The sequence below is a fragment of the Triticum dicoccoides genome, chromosome 7B (assembly GCF_002162155.2).
Source record: "Triticum dicoccoides isolate Atlit2015 ecotype Zavitan chromosome 7B, WEW_v2.0, whole genome shotgun sequence".
Classification (NCBI taxonomy): Eukaryota; Viridiplantae; Streptophyta; class Magnoliopsida; order Poales; family Poaceae; genus Triticum; species Triticum dicoccoides.
Genome location: NC_041393.1, coordinates 255,166,519 through 255,171,971, shown reverse-complemented (window position 1 = coordinate 255,171,971; position 5,453 = coordinate 255,166,519).

The window sequence follows — 5,453 nt, the reverse complement described above, 5'->3', positions numbered from 1 at the left end:
GCAGGTATAAGTTATAAGCTACGCAGATGCAATTCTACATAATCAGAAGCAATACAAACTAGACATCATACGGAAAACGCAACCACGTATAACAGTTCCAAGTAAGAGCAAGCACCTGTGATGGTGGAGTAGGGGAGATGTGCTCATCATGTACACGTATGTTCTAGAAACAGGAACACGTGTCATATTCACAGGCATTATGTGTAAAGTAAGCAGATGAAATTCAAGTTAGAAGCAATACAAGCTAGACATCATACGCAACATGCAACCACATATAATAGTGTCAAGTTAGAGCAAGCACCTGTGATGGTGGAGTAGGGGAGATGTGTTCATCATCTACACAACTACGTTGACTGTCCAGCCTTGTGTTGTCTTGCGAACCTTGTTGGGAGGATGGCGGAGTAGAATCTGTAGAGACCCCTTGTTTGAGTTGCTCCGAAGGACCACCATCATCCACTGCCGGACTAATTTCCTTCGGCTGTAATGATTTTGGATTGTGAAGTCAAACCGATAAGAAAAAGGAATAAAATTCGCTCTTCAGAACTCATTCATGCATGATACTGACGAACACTACTCGGATGAAAGGCAAACACATGATGCGAGGATGGAATATGTATGAAAAACTGGATGGTGTGACATATTCACACCTATGATGTGGTAACTAAGCAGAAGGCATTTCAACAAATTACAAGCACTGCAAGCTAGACACCATATGAAAGATGCAACCAATATCACTCTGCCAAGTTCAAACTGTATGATGTTTCAACAAATTAGAAGCAGTATATGCTAGAAATCATATGCAAGACACAACAAATATCACAGTGGCGACTTAAAGGTGCCTTATCATAAGTGACTAATGCGGGATATGCAAGAATAGTAGTCTGATGTAGAAACAGGAACACATGTCATATTCACAGGCATTATGTGTAAAGTAAGCAGATGCAATTCAACAAAGTTAGAAGCAATACAAGCTAGACATCATACGCAACATGCAACCACATATAATAGTGCCAAGTTAGAGCAAGCACCCGTGATGGTGGAGTAGGGGAGATGTGCTCATCATCTACACAGCTATGTTGACTATCTAGCCTTGTGTTGTCTTGCGAATATTGTTGGGAGGATGGCGGAGTAGAATCTATAGAGAACCTCCGTTTCAGTTGCTCAGAAGGACCACCATCATCCAATGCCTTGCCAATTTCCTTCAACTTTATTGATTTTGCATTGTGAGGTCATACCGAAAAGAAAAAGGAATATCAGTCGCTCTTCAGAACTCATTCATGCATGATACTGACGAACACTACTCTAATGAAAGGCAAAGTCATGATACGAGGATGGAATATGTATGAAAAAATGGATGGCTTAACATATTCACACCTATGATGTGGTAACTAAGCAGAAGGCACTTCAACAAATTAGAAACACCGCAAGACACCATATGGAAGGTGCAATGAATATCACTCTGCGAAGTTAAAACTGTCTCGTCATAGGTGGCGTTCATCAAACTAGAAGCAATACATGCTACAAATCATATTCAAGACGCAAACCAATATCACACTACCAACTTAAAGGTGTCCCATCATAAGTGACTGATGCAGGATACACAAGAAGAGTAGTTTCATGTAAGAACATGGTGTGATAGACAGATATAGTATGTACCAAAAACAGGAAAGCGTGTCATATTAACATGTATCATGTGTAAGCTAAGCAGATGGAGTTTACACTAATTAGGAGCAATACGAGCTAGACACCATAGGCAACATGCAACCAGATATCACACTGCCGAGTTAGAGCAAGCACCTTGGATGGTGGAGTAGGGTAGCGGAGACTTGGACCATGTAATGCACTATCATTACAAGGAGAATCGGTACAGATGCTCCGTTTACGTTGCTGCAGAGGACCACCATCATCGCCTTCCTTACTCTTTTCCTTCCTCTTTCTTGATTTTGCCTTGTCAAGTCAAACCCATGAGAAAAAGGAATAAAATTTGCTCTTCAGAACTTATTGATGCATGATACTGACGAACACTACTTTCATGTAAGGCAGCCGCATGATAGGAGGATGGAATATGTATGAAAAGGAGGACGGCATGACATATTGACATGTAAGATGTATAAAGTGTAAACCAATATCACTTGTTAGAATCGATGCAAGCTAGAAACCATATGAAAGATGAAACCAATATCACTCTGCCAAATTAAAAGGGTGCCCTAACAAATGTATTTGACCAAATTAGAAGCAATACATGGCAACAGTCTAGAAATAATATGCAATATGCAACGAATAAAGGTGACTCATCGTAACTGATTGATGCAGGATACAGAAGATAGGTAGTTTCATGTAAGAACAAGGTTAACACATAGATGTAGTGTGTACCAAAAATAGGAAGGCATGTCATATTCACATGTATAGTGTGTAAACTAAGCAGATGCAATTTACCCTAATTAGAAGCATTACAAGCTAGACACTGTATGCAACATGCAACCACATATCACACTGCGAAGTTGGAGCAAGCACCTGTGATGGTGGTGTAGGGGAAGTGCTGTCTTCAGGTATAGAGCAATGTTCAATATCTTCATTTAGGCTTTTGTTTCTTGAGAATCATGTGGAGAGGATGAAATTGCATTCTTTATAAGAGTATTGCGTCTCATATTAACCCACGCGTCTGACTGTCTCATCATAAGCGATAGACGTAGGATACACAAGAACAGTAGTTTTGATGTAAGAACATGGTGTGATAGGCAGATGTAGTATGTACCAAAAGCAGGAAGGCGTGTCATATTCACATGTATAATGTGTAAGCTAAGGAGATGCAATTTAACAAATTAGGAGCATTGATGAGGGATACACAAGAGAAGTAGTTTGATGTAAGAACATGGTTAATAGAAAGACGTAGTATGTACCAAAAACAGGAAGGCATGTCATATTCACAGGTATAATGTGTTAACTAAGTAGATGCAATTTACCCTAATTAGAAGCATTACAAGGTAGACACCATATGCAACATGCAACCACATATCACACTGCCAAGTAAGAGCAAGCACCTGCGATGGCGGTGTGGGGGAATTGCGATGATCAACTAGAGAGCTACGTTGACTATCTTCATTTAGCCTTGCTGTTTCTTGAGAATCATGTGGGGAGGATGACACTGCACTCTTTAAATGAGTAGGGCGTCTCACAGTAACCCACCCAGGTGACTGTCTCATCATAAGTGATTGATGAGGGATACAAAAGAGCATTAGTTTGATGTACGAACATGGTTAATAGACATATGTAGTATGTATCAAAAACAGGAAGGCATGTCATTATCAAAGGTATAATGTGTAAAGTAAGCAGATGCAATTTAACCAAATTGGAAGCAATACAAGCTAGACACCATATGCAACATGCAACCACATTTGACAGCGCGAAGTTAAAGCAAGCACCTGGGATGGTTGTGTGTGGCAATTGAGATCATCAACTGCAGATCTACATTTACTGTCTCTAACTGCTGACACTGCACCCATTAGAGCGCTGAAACGCTTACTGCTTATCTTCGAATTACACTGGAGCGACTTCTGTCTTTTCTTTTCTGCATTCATCAACACTGCGTCAGAGTTTAAAATACCCATGCATAAAAAAACAATAGTGTGAGTATGGGTGAAGTGTGTGCACAATTATTACAGTGTAAAGGTAGCAGATAGCAGGTCGGTGAGAACTAAATGATGGGAGACATATGATAGCTCTACAACATGCATGGCACACTCATTTACTACAGGATTCTATGAAAATAACAGTCGACTGAAAGCAAATAGGTCAGTCCATTTTTTCTGCACCATCCGATGAACAAAGAACGGGTAGATCGCCTTCATCTACCTCCAGCCAGTCAGTGTTGACGATCTTCCTCGAAACGCCAGCGACCACCGGCCCAGTATTCCTCCCCTGCCTGCGCCCTCCCCTCGACCTCACCACACTGCCGTGCTTGGCACTGCCCCCCGGCCATACATTCAAGCCCCGCCGACCTCTAGATCGGGCGCAAGCAGCTCCTGCGCCCCACACCCCTATGATAGACACCGATGTGCCGCTTCCCCGGGGAACAAGCGGACTAGGTGCTCCGCACGCCTAAGCGGGTGCTACTTCTTTTAATTGCGGTTTGACTGACCCTAGATTGAAATCCAGGCGGGCTACTGACCTCTAGCAAAGGTGAAATAGTAAAAGGGAGGAAACCTTGTGCATTTAGTATCACGAAGAAGATGCAGTAAGAAGCGCTCAACTAGTTTCTTTCGTGGGATGAATAGGTGTGAGCGGAGACATAAGATTTGCATGAATAAGGTAAGATTAGTACCTCTTTCTGCTGGCAGTGTTGTGTCCTCCTTCTGTTTTTCCGATGATCTTGTTGTTCGCCGGAAACCAGAAGTTGTGGAGGACGGTGCTGCCTTGGATGAACCCATGGCCAAGTTGTTGAGTGTGGTGCGGTGGCCGTCTGTCGGTGGCGGGGAAGCAGATCCGAGGCGGCGAACGACGGCGTAGCGGGAACAACTTTGGTGTGGTGGACGGTTGCGATAGTGGAGCCGCAGCAGTGTGGCGCAGGACAGCGTGGTCAGAGTGGTTCTGGTATGACGCACGTCGGCGTCGGCGTCGTGGGGGCAGCTCTGCCTCAGCTTCAGCTGCTAAGTCCTTGAGGGCGTTGCGGTTGCGGTTGCGTTGGACGACGACATCGGGGTACCGGCTCCGGCGTGATGGAGGAGGGTAGCGGTGGATTGGCCGCTATGGGGTGGAGGATGGAGGAGGCTGGGGTTTCGCGGCTGGTGGAGAGGGCGTTTTCACGCCCATGGAGTATGAATGGGGAAACGAAGGGAGGCGGGGAACTAAGGGGGAACAATGTTTCGGTTTGAGACGCGCTTGTTTGAAATTTGGGGAAAGTTACAAACTTTGCCCCATCTAAAATTTCGGACATATTGCGGGTTGGGGGTAGGACAGTCATGTCAGGTGTCCCAAATGTGGGCGGGATAGATTTCGGCCGAGCGCATGGGTGTTTAGGCGCCCACGGCGTATGAATGCTTCTCGGAGGCGGTTGAGACTGGCGTCTTGGTGAAGTTACAAACCTACCCCGGTTTAGACCTTTGGACATCGGGCCGATAGGCTACACGGGCCAGAGTCAGGACAGTAATTTCCTACCACCAAAACATTAGTCTCGCGCGGTTTCGGGTGACCAGAGGCCTATTTGGCGCTTCGTTCAATATTTGGGAGCAGAAGCATTAACGTTTTCGGTTCTCTTGAATTGAACTTTCAGGATTTGTCAAACTTCACAAATCTTTACTCTTGAAAATCCTAAAGCTACGATTATTTTGGAATGGAGGGGGTACATTTTAATATACATTGTACATGAGTATATATTAAAAAATATGCAACTTACCTCAGTTCATGCATGGTTCCAGGTATAATCTCCTTGGTTGCAAAAAAAGTTAGATATGCGT